This window comes from Chrysemys picta, chromosome 3 (genome assembly GCF_011386835.1).
Source record: "Chrysemys picta bellii isolate R12L10 chromosome 3, ASM1138683v2, whole genome shotgun sequence".
In the NCBI taxonomy this organism is placed as follows: domain Eukaryota; kingdom Metazoa; phylum Chordata; order Testudines; family Emydidae; genus Chrysemys; species Chrysemys picta.
Genome location: NC_088793.1, coordinates 9,302,513 through 9,321,951, shown reverse-complemented (window position 1 = coordinate 9,321,951; position 19,439 = coordinate 9,302,513). Strand labels below are relative to the sequence as shown.

General features: G+C 46.3%; 1 protein-coding gene across 4 annotated transcripts in view; it reads right to left on the bottom strand.

Annotated features, from left to right (window-relative positions):
* EXTL3 (exostosin like glycosyltransferase 3) overlaps positions 1-19,439 on the bottom strand; it is a 224,717-nt gene that overhangs the window by 178,956 nt on the left and 26,322 nt on the right. For 2 of the 4 annotated variants that reach the window (XM_042848903.2, XM_005290643.5), the window contains exon 1: positions 17,403-17,919. The exons of the other annotated variants lie outside the window; for them this stretch is intronic. The gene's annotated coding sequence lies outside the window, so the exon portion shown is untranslated. Of the gene's footprint in view, positions 1-17,402; positions 17,920-19,439 lie in introns of those variants that run through there. 4 annotated transcript variants of the gene reach the window in all.

Below are 19,439 nucleotides of genomic sequence, written 5' to 3'. Positions count from 1 at the left end.
GTAACTGGGAGCAAAATATGTACCGAGATTTGTACTAACTACATAAAACACCACCATCATCACACACACCCCAGGCTGTGGGGCCCCTTGATAAATCATTCATCCCAACAGACTCAACAGAATGAGGAAGTGAAAGTCTTTGTAGGAGCACTATGAGCACCAAGACTTCCAAGCTGCTTTGTGAATTTAAGCGGTGGTTTTTCTGGAGTTTAGCCGAAATCCAGCATATCTCAGTAGTAGATGGATCTCTTAAAGTACAGCTATTCACATTGTAGGTGGTGAGTTTCTAGTTGAGAGAGAGGACCGTTGGTGAAGGAGTACTACGGTAACTGGGATTACTCATGGACTAAACTGCATACCAGCATCTACTTTGACTAGGGGAATCTAGAGTCTCTGCAGCCAGTGGAGAGTCTTCAGAATGACTGATGGTTGGTCCCCGCTGAATTTTCTGCCCATTTTTCTTATCAAAGGGAATGAAGTAAAGGCGCATTCCTGAAAGATCATCCAGGGTAACAAGAAGGCAGCCACATTCCACACTTGTGGTTTCAAAAAGAATTATTTGGGGGAAGTTCTCTAGCCTGCCTTATACAGGAAGGCAGACTAGAGGATAACAGCGGCCTCAGAATCCGCAAATCTAAACCAGTGCCGAGAGCAAAAACCTGAATCTGTCCTATTAGGCCTGGATGAGAATGTTAACTTGGGGAAGGAGCCATCTGAAACATGTTCCTCAAACAGCAGTTCTCAAACTTTAGCAACCCAAGGACACCCATTTTGATTTAAATTTTTTTGTGGATTCCCACCCCCCACACACACACACACAGCCCCAGGCCCCACCCTTCCTCTTCCCGCCCCCGTCCACCCCTGCCTCTTTCCGCCCCTCCCCTGAGCGCACCTCTTCCCCCTCCCTCCTGCATGCTGGGGAACAGCTGTTCTGCGGTGTGCAGGAGGCACTGGGAGGGAAGGGAAGGAGCTGATCAGCGGGGCTGGTGGCCCCGGACACGATTCCGCTCCCTTCCCCAAGCGCGCCCCAACCCCACTCCTACCCCTCTCTCCCAGCACCTCCTGCATGCATCCTCCAACACTACTCTAAGGCCTGGTCTACACTGGGGTGGAGAATCGATCTAAGATACGCAACTTCAGCTACGAGAATAGCGTAGCTGAAGTCGACGTATCTTAGATCGACTTAGAATCACTTACTTTGCGTCCTTGCGGCGCGGGATCGACAGCTGCCACTCCCCCGTCGACTTTGCTTCCACCTCTCGCCAAGCTGGAGTTCAGCAGTTGACGGGAGAGCGATCGGGGATTGATTTATCGCGTCTACACTACACGCGATAAATCGATCCCCGATAGATCGATCGCTACCCACCGATTCGGCGCGTAGTGTAGACGTACTCTAAAAGATTTTCTGAGTTCCCATTCTGCTACTAGCGCTTGGCCAGTTAGTCTTCCCTTGAAGATGTGCAGCTCTGACTGTGCTCTCTTATTTCTCTAGACATGACCGAATCCTCTGTCTTCAGAGCTCCTGCTTTCATTCTGCACCGGTCGTTCAAGAAAGCAGCCATGATGCTTTTGTTGCTTTCTCTAGTGGTATTCCAGTGGATCTGCAGGAAGAGGCTGTGTTTCTGACTATATGCAGCCCCAGAAAGTTGATGCATGTGATGGAAGTAACGATGCGAGCCCGCCCCCACTTGGACACTTAGGTAAGCTGATGAGTCCCGGGGTGCTGTGAACATTTCTGCCCCTTTTGTTTGTCTGAGAGGTTGTCCTGGAAAGCCTAAATAACGATGGCTCCAGAAATAGCAAGCAGGCAGACTGGCTGGCAAAGACTGCTAAAGCCCAGTCGTCCTACTTGGAAAATTCCCCAGATGCTGACAAGTGGGGGAGGGGTTACTAGGTCAGTACTGCATGTGGGGCTAGGGAGCAGCAACAACAGCCCTCTAAAGTGCCCCTACAAGCAACAGCCAATGAGGAAGCACTTGGAGAGACTGTGGTTGCTAAATAAAAGCTCTAATTCCACTCAAAAAGCCTGGTGCAAAAAGACAAAAAGCAGTAAGCCAAATTTTGGAGAGAGAGAGAGAGGGGAGGGAAAAGAATACCCAACGGCCTGTAAGAAGCAGTTTTCAGAGAGGGCAAAGGAAAACTGCTGCAGAAGCAGTAGCGTGGGGTTCACACTAGCAGTGCAACTAGTGAGCTCACGGTGAGCATATCTGATACAGAAACAGACTAAGACAGCAGCAACAGAGACAAATGCAATTTTGTTATAATATGCTGAGCGTGTTTAACCTCTCTCCTGCAAATCTCCAGCACATCACCCCAACAGTAGCCTGTGGGACCAGCCTGACTGTAACCCTGTGTGCTGCAGTCACCAAGGAATGGGATTTCGCTAGGCTTTGCTTAACCCTTAGAAGATGGCCACTAAGCATGCTCAGAAATGGTTTTTCAGCTTAATTCTTTGATTTGTAAGTCATTTGCCAAGCCAAGCGAAGGTCTAACTTCTCAATAAGGGCTGTTCACATACATAGTATTTTTGAGTGAGGGCATGGGGAAAGGTATATTTTTTTAATCATTCAAAAATACAAGATGAGAATTTTCCCTCAAACTTTCTGAAAATTCCCCTCTGAAATGAGACCAGGCATGAAAAGTTTCAGCCCCCAGAAGAGAATGTTCCGGAGAGTTATGAGTCTATTGAAGTACCAACTTAAATGTAACTATAACTTTTGCTAACAGAAGAGCTAGAATACAATACATATTGTTAGCAAAGGAATAGCCCACATATACTTTTTTTTTTTTTTTTTTTAAATGCTTCAATTCTATTCTTTGTGAAGAATATTAGGAACTGAGCTCTGGAAGTAAAGCCAAGCAAAGAATGGTAAGTAAACAAACTTCCACTTCAAGACTGCAATGACTCATTGCAAACAACGAATAGAAAGCAAAAGCTGAAAGTAAAAATAATACACCTTGATTTTTTTTTTTTAATGTTAGTTGCAACTAGTGAGCAGAATCAGAACTCTAAAGCTCACATTACTAGCCAAATAATTTAGATCCGAGTACCTGGAACACATAGCATCCGAAGAAGTGGGCTGTAGTCCACGAAAGCTTATGCTCTAATAAATTTGTTAGTCTCTAAGGTGCCACAAGTACTCCCGTTCTTTTTATGGAATAGATAAATAGCCAGCATGGAAAAGTGTACCGTGTATTTGAAATTAACTGAACTCCCAAACTTCCCATTCGCCTCCCCGATGTGTATAAAGAGATGTCTGAATTTGCCACCTAAATTAAGAAATGTATTCCATGCAGTTCTCAAAACAGATCTAGTCGACAATTAAACTTGGGCTGGAATGAAGACATTCCTTTCCATTTATGGGAAATAATGGAGATTACTAATTTCATAGCTCATAACAGAAGAGCTCAAGTCATAGTGAAACGGTCTCAGAATACAGTCTTGCAATAAAACAAGTGGACAAGCCTCAGAAGATTTGCACCAATACCAGATACTTTTGAGACATCTTATTGTCAAACAGCAGAACAGTCTTCAAAATGGGTATTTTCTCCTTTTTGTGCTAACTCCAGTTCACATTAATGGGAACTATGCGTGTCTAGCCACAGGAGTACAAACCTCAGTTTTATACAGAAGCACGTGACTGCAGAACAGAATGAGTGTCCTGCTCTTTGGTACCCTTCATAATTGTGTAGAATGACAAACCACTTTTATCCATTCTTTGTGAAAAGTCAGATGTACTGAGCTCCACAGCCCTGCTAAATTACCACTCTGTCACTGAAAGAAAACTGCCTTTAGAAGCACCACCACATACATAAATAGGAGCTCCTTCTTGCTCCCATTGAGATTAACAGCAGCACTGGGACTGACTTGAATGGGAGGACTGGAGCATGTCAACTCTTTCCAATGTTAAGATCAAGCTAATTTTTCCACTGTCAATTCATGAACTATGAAAGCCAAGTTATAATTATTTACAGAGGAAGGATGGATCCATGCTTAGGGAATTAACCTGGGAGCTGCAAGTTCAATTCCTTGCTCCACCACAGACTTCCTATATCTCTAAGATAAAGGAAATGGAGGATATATGAGGGTATATAGCAGGGGTGGGCAAACTTTTTGGCCTGAGGTATGGAAATTGTATGGTGGGCCATGAATGCTCATGAAATATGAGGAGGGGTGAGGGCTCCGGCTGAGGGTGTGGGCTCTGGGGTGGGGCCAGAAATGAGGAGTTCAGGGTACAGGAAGGGGCTCTGGGATGGGGTAGGGGTGCAGGTGGGGTGGTGAGGGCTCTGGCTGGGGTTGCGGTCTCGGGGGTGCAGGAAGGTGGGACCAAGGGGTTCGGAGGGTGGGGGAGGGATCAGGGCTGGGGCAAGGGGTTGGGACACGGGAGGGGGTTAGGGTGCAGGTTCCGAACGGCGCTTCCCTCAAGCAGTTCCCGGAAGCAGCGGCATGTCCCCTCTCTGGCTCCTACGCGGAGGCATGGCCAGGCGGCTCTGTGCGTTGCCCCATCCGCAGGTGCTGCCCTTGGAGCTCCTATTGGCCCCATTTGCTGGCCAATGGGAGCTGCGGGGGTGGCGTTTGGGGCGGGGGCAGCATGCGGAGCCCCCTGCCTGCCCCTACGCGTAGGAGCCGGAGGGAGGACGTGCTGCTGCTTCCGGGAGCCACATAGAGCAAGCCCCTGACCACGCTCCCCGGCAGGAGCTCAAGGGCTAAATTAAAACATCTGAAGGGCCGGATGCGGCCCCCGGGCCATAGTTTGCCCACCCCGGTATATAGGTACCATAGAGGGATACAAAGCTCCCCCTCCACAAAGCATTGCCAAACAAAGATACACACACAATAAATAACATAATAACATAATAACCACCCACCCACCCACCCTTACTTCAGATCAGTTTTAGTAGAGGAAGTTCATTTTACTTCGGTCTATACAAACTGCATTATCTATTGAATTTGTCCAATAGTTCCCACTTTTTACACCAGAGATGGGCACTTCCAGCGGTGACCAAAAGGATTTCTCTGTGTCCATGTGTGTATTATTTATCACAAGGTGTATATCAAGAAAGAATGATGATTCTTTTTTGACATATATCTTGTGTTTCCCACTCTGGATCAACAGGATTGTTTTGGGAAGGAAGTCAAAGCAGAATCACGCTTTGCATAATACAGGGGTTCTCAAACGGGGTCGGGACCCCTCAGGGGGTCGCGGGGTTATTACATGGGGGGTCGCGAGCGGTCAGCCTCCACCCCAAACCCCGCTTTGCCTCCAGCATTTATAATGGTGTTAAATATGTAAAAAAATGTTTTTAATTTATAAGGGGGGGGGTCGCACTGAGAGGCTTGCTATGTGAAAGGGGTCATCAGTAAAAAAATTTGAGAGCCACTGGCATAATAATTAATTTTGGAAGCTCTTTTGGGGCTCATTTGCCTAAAAGTTGCTATATGAAATGCAAGCTCATGCTAACCAATTAAAAACAGTTATCATCCATCACAAAAATCTTTACTATATCATGGGGAAGATTCATAGATTCATAGATTCTAGGACTGGAAGGGAGCTCAAGAGGTCATCGATTCCAGTCCCCTGCCCGCATGGCGGGACCAAATACTGTCTAGACCATCCCTGGTAGACATTTATCTAACCTACTCTTAAATATCTCCAGAGATGGAGATTCCACAACCTCCCCAGGCAATTTATTCCAGTGTTTAACCACCCTGACTGTTAGGAACTTTTTCCTAATGTCCAACCTAGACCTCCCTTGCTGCAGTTTAAGCCCATTGCTTCTTGTTCTATCCTTAGAGGCTAAGGTGAACAAGTTTTCTCCTTCCTCCTTATGACACCCTTTTAGATACCTGAAAACTGCTATCATGTCCCCTCTCAGTCTTCTCTTTTCCAAACTAAACAAACCCAATTCTTTCAGCCTTCCTTCATAGGTCATGTTCTCAAGACCTTTAATCATTCTTGTTGCTCTTCTCTGGACCCTCTCCAATTTCTCCACGTCTTTCTTGAAATACAGTGCCCAGAACTGGACACAATACTCCAGCTGAGGCCTAACCAGAGCAGAGTAGAGCGGAAGAATAACTTCTCGTGTCTTGCTCACAACACACCTGTTAATACATCCCAGAATCACATTTGCTTTTTTTTGCAACAGCATCACACTGTTGACTCATATTTAGCTAGACAGTCTCTTCCCATTCCGTATGCGTGAAACTGATTTTTCCTTCCTAAGTGGAGCACTTTGCATTTGTCTTTGTTAAACTTCATCCTGTTTACCTCTGACCATTTCTCCAATTTGTCCAGATCGTTTTGAATTATGACCCTGTCCTCCAAAGCAGTTGCAATCCCTCCCAGTTTGGTATCATCCGCAAACTTAATAAGCGTACTTTCTATGCCAATATGTAAGTCATTAATGAAGAGCTAGACAACAGGATTAAAAATAGGACTTTCCTAATCAAGATCGTCAAGGAGGTAAGGTACTATTAATATCTAGAGGAGGGCTAAAGAGTTTGCTACTCTGCCTGAAAAGCGTAAAAGTTTGAGCCTTTAGTGAAAAGCTTTCAGCTACCCATAACCTCCAGCTAGATTTCAATTCTAAATACAGCTGCCCTTTCCGAACACCTCCACCCAGGGACTTGTGTATTAGACACAAGTAATAAACACCCAAGTACAACAGAGGAAACAATTAGAGTGCACAGTTTCTCTGAAATTGTGTGTGTGTGTAATAACTTGAAAATTATTGGAAATAATATACATGTAAACTTGGCATGTCATCCAAGGATCTGAAAGCACTTTACCTTACAGGAGAGCTTGGAGATTAGTCAATGTTTGTAAAAAGAACAGGAGTACTTGTGACACCTTAGAGACTAACAAATTTATTTGAGCATAAGCTTTCGTGGGCTAAAACCCACTTCATTGGATGCATGCAGTGGAAAATACAGTAGGAAGTGTGTGTATATATATATATACACACACACACACGAAACAATGGGTGTTACCATTCACACTATAACAAGAGTGATCTGTTAAGGTGAGCTATTACCAGCAGGAGAGGAAAAAAAAACTTTTTGTAGTGGTAATCAAAATGGCCCATTTCCAGCAGTTGCCAAGAAGGTGTGAGGAGCAGTAGGGGGGAAAAATAAACATGGGGAAATAGTTTTACTTTGTGTAATGACCCATCCACTCCCAGTCTTTATTCAAGCCTAATTTAATGGTATCCAGTTTGCAAATTAATTCCAATTCAGCAGTCTCTCGTTGGAGTCTGTTTTTGAAGTTTTGTTGTTGTAATATTGAGACTTTCAGGTCTATAATTGAGTGACCAGGGAGGCTGAAGTGTTCTCCAACTGATTTTTGAATGTTATAATTCTTGATGTCTGATTTGGCATGATACCCCCTTTACACATTCATCAGAAGCAGAATTTTCAGACAACTTGCCAAAGGTTACACAGAATGCCAGTGACAGACAGAAATAGTATTTGAGCATGTCAAATCCTAGTGCCCACCTTAACCACTAGACAACATTCCTACACACTGTCCCCTAGTTTGTTCCTCCTCATCATCTATTTTATTACATCACTGGTCCTATTTGATAAACTACGATTTCTTTTCTGTATCACCTGGCAGACCATTCTTATTTTCTTCCACATTTGTTGTTGTTTCTTGATGAACTGTTGGGAACTATTGGGAGAAGGTTTATGAAAAGCCAATTGTCAGCTACCCCAGTAATTATTTACACTGGAAAGTTGCCATTCTCTCTGGCTGGTTTTCCGATAGCTGGATCGTCCTCAATCCCTGCATTAAGATTCAGATACACAAGTTGTGAGGGGGAGATGCGTTTACAAGCTCCCAAGGCTTGCCAGAAGAGGTGCCTAAGGAAAGAAATAACTACTTGTCCTAAATAATAGATGGTGTTTTTCGTGGCTGCACAGGGGACCACTATCTTCATTAATATTGGAAAATAATGTTGGCCCAGTTCACTATAACACATTACTGCATTCTGGGAGTCAGCCTTCCCAGTCAATTGGCTCCCTCTACTGCACTGCACCATGCTGCTGGCCACCCTATTCCTCAAAGTGGGAACCATGAACAACTCCAGTGTTCAAACCGGTGTTACATTTTTTGCAGAAACTGGGCAAGAGTAGGTTCTTATCTGTCAATTACTTCAATATCAGCCTAGAGAGAGTGGTAAGAGCCTACCGTCATAGTTCAAGACAACTGCACAAGTACTGCCCCTCCGTAGTCCCACTCCAAGCTTCTCAATCATCACCTCTCCTGGGTAAAGAGACACGTCTCTCCTTTCTGTCCTGACCAGGGTTTTTCCAAGCTGCACAGTTCCCTGCTTACACTGTGATATTCCCAGCAAACCAGGCCGTTGTCTGCACTTTGCATTCTCTTTGAAGGCTATACACAGCTGTAATTACCAGAAGTTATGTTACCACATAGCTCTTTATAAGCAAGCACATTTATTCTTAAGGCCAAAGCATTACAGAGAAAACATATTAACAGTGATAAAAGAACCTACACGCACACTAATAAGCTTACCAGAGATCATCCCAACTCCAACAAGGGCTCCGATAGGAGTCAGTCTTTCATACCCCACCTAAGGGTTTTTCTGTGGTTATAAGTTCGTAATAGCCTGAGATCATAACTAGCACCCAAGTCTTTCCTTTATTACATGTTGTGCCTTTGATCTTCAGATTCCCCAAACAGATAATCAGCAGACAATGGTCCCCTCCTCAGAGTGTAGCTTCAAAAGGCTGGGGTTTTGCATAACCAGGGGTGGGGAATTTGCAGTCACCTCCTCCCATAGATTCCCCAGGAAATCCACTATACACATATTGTCCCACATATTGTCCCACATATTGTTCAGTACAGTCCTCTGATCATCCAGGCTCACAATAATACATAACATTTGCATTTAATACAATGGACTCCAAAGATACTTAAACTTAACTTCAATACGGCTTTCCAAGAATACTGCCGGAAATTGCAATGCCTGTCACCTTCTTTCAGCAGATGGACACGAAAACATCAGCGCTTTGATGTCAACAACTCTCTATATGTTTTAAGGAGGACTCTTAGCTCTAAAGCTCTATCAGTTTACTGGCTGTCTTAGTAGATTTAGGCTATAAGGTTCATTTTTTGTGTTAGCTAACATTTTCCGGAGTTCACTTGCTAGTCAGCAGTTTCCACTCCACTCCCTCATAGTGCATATTGCACTCAATAGGTAAGACAGCAGAGATGCCCAATATCAGCTCCCACCAAATAAGTATACAGATAGTAATTAAATACCCACATGCAATAGCTCTGCAATTCTACCAGGCCCAAAGGGCACTCTCCCCCTCACCCCCCCAGTGTCTGCAAGGTCAACAAAAGAGAGAGAAGGGTAAAAAGGGGCCGCTGGACTCTGCATAACCCAGTTCGCAGTGAGCGGAGCACCCAGCCTGGCTGGGCTCGAGGCTGCACAGTCTTTGATCCTCATTCTCCCAGGAAGGAGAGAGGGTCTGGGAGACCCAGCCAGCTCTGTGAAAGGGTAAGTAAGGGCAAGGCCGCATCATATCATGTCCCCTGGCGGGACAGTAAAGAAATTAGGGGAAGTAAAAGATCTGGGGGTGCTGGTGTTTGGACTGCGGGCTGCTCCACGGCTGTGCTCTGTGGTGACGGGGGTGCCCCATGGCTGGGCTCTGTAGGGAAGGAGGATGCTGGGGTCTGGGCTGGGGAGTGCCCCACAGCTGGGCTCTGGGGGGATGGGAGTACAGGTGTCTGTGCTCTGGGGGCCCCACACAGCCCCTTCCAGTACCCCCCCATCTGAAACTGGGTTGTTGTAGGGGTTCCTTGAACTCTCTACTCCTGGGGGAATCTTTTTTTGCTGTTGTCTGTATTGTTGACATACTTGTTGACAGGTATTTTGAAATCAATTACCAAAATAATTGAAACTGGAGTGAGTATATTGTGTTATTTTGACAAGTAAAATATGCAGAATTTTAAAATACTGTGCGCAGATTTTTTGGTACAGAATTCCCCCAGGAGTAACATACACCAAAAGCCTCTCTTGTGCTCTGTTTCATTCCATTGATTGTACTTCCGACGCATGGGTGTGTCTCTTCCAGTTCATAACTGGGGCATACGAATGAGAAAGTGTGATGGAAGCTAGAGTTGCCATTACTCATACTGTTTTTATTCTGCACTAAAACAGAGGGCTCCAGTCCGCAAAGCACAATACCAAATCTGTATCTTTCACCAATTTGACTGTGACTTGTGGATGCTCAACACTTCTTAAAATCAGGCCCAGGTCTTGCAAATTGGGCACCCAAGTTTAGAGCACACTTTTGGACATTTTGGTCGAGATAACTTTCCTAAACATTGACTAATAGATGATGGTTTTATTGGAATACGTTTGAGAAGACTACATAACTTCCAAATGGCATAAATCAACTGATAGAGCACATAGACAGGCAAATACACAATGAGAAGAGAGTCTGTCCTACAGTATCAGGTCAGAGCAAGCACCTGAGGGGCTTGTCTACACTTCCCGCTGGATCGGCGGGCAGCGATCGATCCAGCGGGGGTCGATTTATCGCGTCTTGTATAGACGCGATAAATCGACCACTGAACACTCTCCTGTCAACTCGGGTACTCCACCAGAACGAGGAGCGCAAGCAGAGTCAATGGGAGAGTGTCAGCTGTCGACTTATTGCAGTGAAGACACCGTGGTAAGTAGATCTAAGTACATCAACTTCAGCTACGCTATTCACGTAGCTGAAGTTGCGTACCTTAGATCGACCCCGCACGGTAGCGTAGACAAGCCCAAGGAAACAAAATGATATATGTATTTTGAAATGAACTGCAGGCTACCTGTACTGCTAGCACATCCAAGACCAAAACCACCAGGAAGGGTTCTGGGGACATATGTGAAACAGAGAGTTGAGAATAAAATCTCTCTACTTTTTATGAAATACTGTATAATTGTTCCATGGAAGACCAAAGGGCCACAACTGACTAGCAATGCTGCTTTCTTGACTGTTGTAAGGAGCAGGGAAACACTGTATTTCACTCAGCTTTAACCAATAAGAGAGAGGCATCCGTTTCACTTTGTGGACTTATTAATCATGTCAATACACCTCTGAGAATTGGGATTGCTGGTTATCTACAGTTAGCTGCAAAAGCCAGCAGAGGGAGCACAACACATTCTATGTAGGTATTGCATAAATACTGGCTATTTTAAACTCCTTCTCCACTAAGTGTTGGATTTTAAAAAATTTAAATATTGGAATTTATAGGGCATTCCCTACAAAATTACAGCAATTTGAAAACAAGTCAAAGCTTCGGCTTAAACTACTCAATATCCCTTCAACATTTTCAGAGGTAAATCCATTTGCAATAGATTAGTCAGGCCACTAAACCTCTCTGGCTGGTAACAGACTTCAATTAACTAATAGCAACGATTTATCAAAAATGGGATTTCAATTTGCACTTCACAACCGGCCCTGTGTCTGCTGTGAAATAACATCTATTTACCGGGTCAGCCAGCACTCAGCGGTTTTTATTCCTACACAGTTTGGGGATTGATTATCTGGAAGCAGCGGAGCTGTACACGGCGCTGCTTTTACCCATCCTAACAAACCCCAGAACTCAATGGCTTTGCACCTGTTCTCCAGACAACATCTGACTCATTTGTGTAACAAGCAGCAGCGTGAAGCTGAGCTGTAAAAGCCAAACTCAATCATGGCAACCACCATGAAACAGCACTATAAAAATCACAACTAAACACTTTGTGCTCTTCACCATTTAGAAAGGCCATCATGTGGGCATGCATGTATGTTGCTTTCCCAGTGAAATAAGGAAGTGTAAAATATACCCAGAAAGCAAATTACATGCAGCTGGCCTACAATTCATTTACATCACAGTAGCATCCAAAGACTCCAACCCGGATCCGGACCCCATCCTTTAAGGATCTGTCCAAACACATCTACTAGAATTCTTTGAGGGGTCAACAAGCATGTGGACAAGGGTGATCCAGTGGACATAGTGTGCTTAGATTTTCAGAAAGCCTTTGCAGGGTCCCTCCCCAAAGGCTCTTAAGCAAAGTAAGCTGTCATGGGATAAGAAGGAAGGTCCTCTACTGTATCAGTAACTGGTTAAAAGATAGGAAACAAAGGGTAGGAATAAATGGTTAGTTTTCAGAATGGAGAGAGGTAAATACTGGTGTCGCCCAGGGGTCAGTACTAAGACCAGTACTATTCAACATATTCATAAATAATCTGGAAATAAGGGTGAACAGTGAGGTGGCAAATTTTGCGGATGATACAAAACCACTCATACTAGTTAAGTCCAAAGCAGACTGCAAAGAGTTACAAAGGGATCTCACAAAACTGGGTGAGGGGGCAACAAAATGGCAGATGAAATTCAAATGTTAAAAATGCAAAGTAATGCACTATCCCAACTATACATATAAAATGATGGGGTCTAAATTAGTTGTTACCACTCAAGAAAGATCTTGGAGTCATTGTGGATAGTTCTCTGAAAACATCCACTCAATGTGCAGCAGCAGTCAAAAAAGCAAACAATGTTGGGAATCATTGGGAAAGGGATAGATAATAAGACAGAAAATATCATATTGCCTCTATATAAATCCATGGTACGCCCACATCTAGAATACTGCGTGCAGATCTGGTCGCCCCATCTCAAAAAAGAAAGATATATTGGAATTGGAAAAGGTTCAGAAAAGGGCAACAAAAATGATTAGCGGTATGGAACTGCTTCCATATGAGGAGAGAGTAATGAGAGTGAGACTTTTCAGCTTGGAAAAAGAGACGACTAAGGGGGGAGATGATAGAGGTCTATAAAATCATGGCTGATGTGGAGAAAAGTAAGTGTTATTTACTCCTCATAACACAAGAACTAGGGGTCACCACATGAAATTAATAGGCAGCAGGTTTAAAACAAGCAAAAGGAAGTATTTCTTCACACAACGCACAGTCAGCCTGTGGAACTCTTTGCCAGAGGATGTTGTGAAGGGCCAAGACTATAACAAGGTCCACCAATGGCTATTACCGAGCCACTAGATAGGTCCACCAATGGCTATTACCCAGGATGGGCAGGGATGGTGTCCCTAGCGTCTGTTTGCCAGAAACTGGGAATGGGCGATAGGGGAAGGATCACTTGATGATTACCTGTTCTGTTCATTCCCTCTGAAGCACCTGGCATTGGCCACTGTTGGAAGATAGTACACTGGGCTAGATGGACCTTTGGTCTGACCCCGTATGGTCTTTCCTATGTTCTTATTGGAAAAAAGACAGTCCCTGCCCCAAACAGATTACAATCTAAACAGGCATAGGAAGGCTCAAAGGTGAGGGACCGACACATAGATAAAAAACAAAATCACATTGATGATTGGCACTTGTTTGTTAGTTACATGTTTTGTTTATTAACTGGGGGCAGCAGTAGGGAAAGGGGGAATGGCATGAGCACACTGAGTTACTAAGAGTAAGGGAATGCAGAAAGATGGTGGTGGGCACCAAAAGCAAGGAGACAGGGCTCAAACACTACAATGATAACCATGGTATAAGAATCTATATAGAATAGAATGAGACTGGCAGAAGTGAGCATCTGGGAAAGGGACAAACAGCCAATTAGCAAAGAGTAAAAGGCTTAAAGTTGTGAAATGCAGAGTCCGATGATATCACTGGTTCCCTGAGCCTGAAAGGGTCAGGTCAGGGTGGGAGGTAGCATGGTCCCTGAACTACATTTCCACCCACCCTGCTGCTGCCTTAGAGCTTGCCAAGCAAAGGCCTCCTTGCCCAACATACAATTCATTGTCTTCACTGTCCTGGAGAGCCATACTTAAAAAAATTCTAGCAATAGCAAACATTCCTCTTCCCCACCCCATTTTAGTAGCTCAAAAAACACCCATTCCATTTTATTTTTTGTTGTGAGAATGAGCCCTGTGGGTCATGACAACTGAACAGATCATTCTGTTTTCCTTTAGCTTGTGCATTTGGTTCTTCCACTCCACCTCTATGACACAGACTCCCACATGCAAAACATCAAATTGTTAACATTCTCCCACTCCCAAAGTTAGGCTGTTTTGGAAAATTATTTTGAACCTCTCTTTTGCAATGAGTTATTGAGAAGTTCAAATCAAGGACCGTCTTGCACAACAGTTCAGCTGCCAGAAGAATTTGGCTGTTCTCTGCTGAACTCAAGGCAGTCAATTACCCCAGTTCCAGGCTCTCTAACACTGAGCTGAACTGATGTAAACTCTAGCTGTTGGCGTGAAGAACGGAAGAGAAGAGACACAGCAGAGCCTTAACTGAATACTGATAAAGCTGCATGTAGTGATGGGACTGTCAAACTCAGTGTTAAAAAAAAAAAAAAAAAAAAAAAAAAAGAGGGGCACTCTAAATTTCCTCCTCCAGCAGATTTAATACCAAGATAAATTAACCACTACTCCCACTCACAAATACTTTCTAAATACAACAGCCCCATTTTTGTGCCTTTGCGTATCACAATAGTTAAGACTCATTCATTTAACATTGATTTTACCCAACAGGGAAAATAGCCTATGATTATTCATTATTGGGTAAACACTGACAGTGTATAAAAACCACGGCCCCTGCCCTGAGCACCTGACAGTCTTAAAGAGACTTGCAACACAAATCCACAAACCAAACAAAATATATTGGTGATGATTCTGTCTCAGGCCTCAGTCTTGTAAATGCTTACACAAACATCCTTTTTCATATGTGTGTACAGGTTTACAAGATCAGGTCCTTAAAACAGATTTTTTTTTAAATGGGAGCAATGCAGGATAGCAAGTTATTTAGATCTCTTTATATATAGACACACACACACACACACACACGATTTACCCAAAAAGGAAATTTTAGAGCTGAGATACCTTATTGAGATATGTAAGTACATACTGTACCAGACAGTGTTTAAAAAGAATCAGAGGGCACTAACCAGGCCTTTGAATTTTAGCATACACAAAAACAAGACACTTTTTGTTGTTGTTGTTGTTTCCAATCATAATTTTAGAGAAACAAGCAGTTCTGGATGGTATGGATTTGCTCCTCAGCTGTTTGGCCTGGTCTCGGTGTTCCATGATGACATACCTTGGCTAGCAGTTCCCCCAATAGTACCAATTTCCCCAACCGAGACCTTGAGGAAGTATCCAGTTTCCAACCCCTTCTATTCAACTATGCAGGCATCTGAGTTGCCATGGTTGGTTAGGGCCAGAGTAACTAGCCAGCAGCAACACACGAGCACTGCACCGGTAAAATTCATGGATTAAGTCAAGACTACTGGTGGTATTATGTTATAATATGAAGTATGCAATCTCCTAAAGTCCTTGTATAGGGAGAAGGATTAGGAGGATGGACAAATTCGCCTATGAAGAGAAACTGAAAAGAATGGGATTACGTACTTTAGACAGGAGATGTGTGACAGGATATGCTAAAAAGCATATAAAATAACAAATGGTCTAGAGAAGGTAGATCAGGAGCTTTTGTGCTTCCAGTCTCATAACACAAGAACAAGGGGACATTCAATACCAATAAAAGGAAATACTTTTTCATAACAGGTTATTACCTGAGGAGGTTGTGAAGGCTAGGACTATAACAGCATTTAAAAGAGAACTGGATACATTCATGGAGGTTAAGTCCATTAATGGCTATTAGCCAGGATGGGTAAGAAATGGTGTCCCTAGCCTCTGTTTGTCAGAGGGTGAGTTGGATGGAAGGAGAGACATCACTTGATCATTGCCTGTTAGGTTCACTCCCTTTGGGGCACCTGGCATTGGCCACTGTCATAGACAGGATACTGGGCTAGATGGACCTTTGGTCTGACCCAGGACGGCCATTCTTATGTTCTTATTAGACTGTGAAACTTACTGAAACAGGAAATAGATGAGACAAAGAATTTAGCAAGTTTCAGCGAAAGATTGGACAGTTAGATGGATAACAAGAATATGACTATCCAGAGTTATAAATGTTATTGTTAACAAAAACTCTGGAAGGAATATTAAACCTCATGTTTTAGGTCTTAAACCAAACTCTATTAGAGATCAGGATATAACCTAATGCTGGGGGTAGATTATCCCACATATACCCACTGGAGGTTAACAATGCCTTCCTCTGCAACAGCTGGCACTGACCTCGGTCAGACAGAATACTGCACTACATAGATCTCAGGTCTGAACCAGTCTGGCAATACCTACGTTCCTATCTTCTTATAGGCACATTTTTTTATTTAAAAATAAATCTATAAAAGTAACAGGGAGATGCCTATGAGTACCAGTCACAAAAGCTGGATGCACCAGTTGAAGGATCAAAGGCTAGGAACCTGAGTGTCATCCAGCAGAAACCAGTGCACTGCATAACTGAGTTCAGCACACAGGGACATGATCTACTTGGAGACATAAAACACAGAAGGCCTGAAGCGCATCACAGTCCTGGTCCACCCACCTCCTCAACCCCACACCCATCAGAACCCTGAGCGCTGGCAGAGCCCCCAACCTTTCCACAGCAGGACTCGCCAACTAGTTCTGATGCAGGACCCCCATCCCTATTGGGTTCCCCAGGCCCAGTACTGCCTCTCCTCCCACATACGAAGGTCCTTGGTACTACTACAGCTCCTACCCATGAGGGCCTGAACCCCTCCCCCACCGCCACACACACATACACATGCCCCCCCGTCAGTGGTTACTGACCCTGATCCTCACACACACACCGCCAATACACCTCCCCGTCCATCAGGCTCCCTAACCCTGATCACCCACCCACCCCAACATGCACCCACCCTGTCAGGGTCCCTGACCCCCCCTCACACAGACCCTTCAGGGTCCCTGACCCCACCCTCCAACACATGGGCCCCCAGTCAGGCTCCCTAACCCTGATCACCCACCCACCCCGTCAGGGTCCATGACCCCCCTCGCCCCCCTACACAGACCCTTCAGGGTCCCTGACCCCCCCACCACCACCCTCCAACACATGGGCCCCCCGTCAGGGTCCCTGACCCCCCCCCCCCCACACACAAATCCACACATGCCCTTCCCCTGTAAGGGTCCCTGACCCCAATACAAACACCCACACCCGTGTCCCTCCCCCAACAGGGTCTTTCACACGCCCCCACATCAGAGCCCCTGGCCCTGAACCCGGGTCCACCCCCAGTCAGAGTCCTTGCCCCCCAGCGGGGCCCTGGTGCTGCCCCGCCCTCGGACGCCCCCACCCCCAAGACTGTACCACTCGGCGGCGGCGGCGGACAACCCATCTCCAAGCTCTTGGCTGCCCCCCATTGGCCCCTCAGGTTCCCCCCATCGCCATCTGCTCCTATCCGAGATTAACAAGACAGAGTCGCTTTCCACCCCATGCCTCCCCCCTCCCCAGTACATGGTACGATCCTTCCTACCTCCTGCACCTTCACTCAGCCCTCCTCAGGGAGGCGCTGTCCCGGGCTTCACCCCGCCGCCGTCCTCGGGCCGGGGGGGGAGCCGTAGCTGCTGCCTTCTTCTTCTCCTCCGTCCGTTCGATCCTGCCCCCCCCCCCCGGTCCAGGCACAGTTGGTTTGTTCCAAGAAGCCGGCCGGTCTCCTCCTCCCCTAAACCGCAGGATCACACACGTCTTCGGCCATTTCCGACCGAGGAGCGGAAATTACCGAAGTGTGGACGGAAATTCACGACACTAGCCGAGGCCTTACGGAAGTAGCCGAAGCTTTGACGGAAAATACCGAATGAGGGAACACCCGGAGGCGGACGCCCGTCTATTCCGGAAACTGACGAAAACTGTCGAAGTTCTGAAACGTTCCTCGGCCCCTTGTGGAAGGGGAGGGATGGGAGGAGGAGCAACAGCCGCTGCCCCACTCACTGCGCAGGCGCAGTGGGTGGCGGCTCCCTATTCCCTTCCCACCCAGGGGAATAGCCTCAAAGCCAGTTGCTGCCCTGCTCCTCCTCGCCCCCAAGCCCAGCGATCCTAACCCCTCGTGACCCTGCCCCAGTGCCCCACCCCCCTCATCACCAGCCCCTGCTCCCCCCCATCTGCTCACCCTTGGAGTCCTCAGGACCCAGCTTGGGGGCCCTTTTTACCCTTCCCTGCCCCTGTTCCCCAGCCTGATCAACCGCCCCTGCATTTTCTATTGGGGGCTGCCCCACTGCCAGCCCAATCCATAGAAGATGAATGGACGAAAGGCCCCAGCAACGTTCATTTTTCTACAACAACAACGACTTACGTTCTTGCGTGGTAGTCACAGGGCTCTATAAACAAGAGATTCCCACCCAATAGCCGGGAATGTACAATGACCCCACACATCCAGGTTCCTCCGTGAGTTGCATTAGCATTCCCTAATTATGTACATGCTATTAATCGCCAACTGCCGGCTTGACCGATGCTGGGGATTGAACCAAGGACCTCCAGAGCTACAATCACAAATTGCTATAGTCTGAGCTAGAGAGCCAGGCCCTGTAACAGGGCTGTAAACAGATTTACTCCGTGGATCTGGCACAGAGCAGGACGCTTAACACACCCTGACCGGTGGGTTATGGTCAGACAAACAACCTCCCCTCCACCCCCCAATTTTACCCTTCAAACATTGACCTAAAGCATCAATGCGATGATTATTGCATAGAAGGGTTGCCAACTTTCTACACAAAACTGAACACCTTTGTCCCGCCCCTCCTCCAAGGCCGCAGGAGGCTGCGGTGTGGGAGGGGGTGAGGGGTCTGGAGTGCAGGAGGGGGCTCCGGGCTGGGGGGTGCAGCTGAGGGGTTTGGAGTATGGGAGGGGGCTCCGGGTTGAAGCAGGGGATTGGGGTGTGGGAGGAGGTATGGGCTCTGGGCTGGGGGTGCGGGTTCAGGGGTGGGGCTAGAAATTAGGGGCTCAGGGTGTGGGAGGGGGCTCAAGGCTGGGGCAGTGTGTTGGGGGAGCAGGAGCAGTGTGAGGGCTCTGGCTGGGGGTGCAGACTGGGGTGGAGCTGGGGATGAGGGGTTTGGGGTGCAGGAGGATGCTCTGGGCTGGGACTTAGGGGGGAGGAGGGAGATCAGGGCTGGGGCAGGAGGTTGGGGCACGGTGGGGAGTGAGAGCTCCGGCAGGGGGTGCAGGCTCTAGGGTGGGAAACCTTTTTTCTGTCACCAGCCATTGACCCACAGAAAAAAATCAATCACGGGCACTCACCCGCAATGGGGCAAGCTGGTGAAGGAGCAGTTCCTAACCAACAAGGATCCATTCTGAGATTTCTAACCCAAGTCATTCAGTCACCGTGCACTTCTGCAACTCTTTAAAAAATGATGGTCATGTGCCATCACTGGTCTACACCATGAATGGTGTTCCAGACTTCTGGGAAGGTTACCCCATTCTGCAGTATCCCATGAAGGATGATCTTGTTGCATCATGAAAAACACTGCAACAGCCCTGAACTGTCTGCTACCCTACTTGCAAGATCTAAAGCACACCA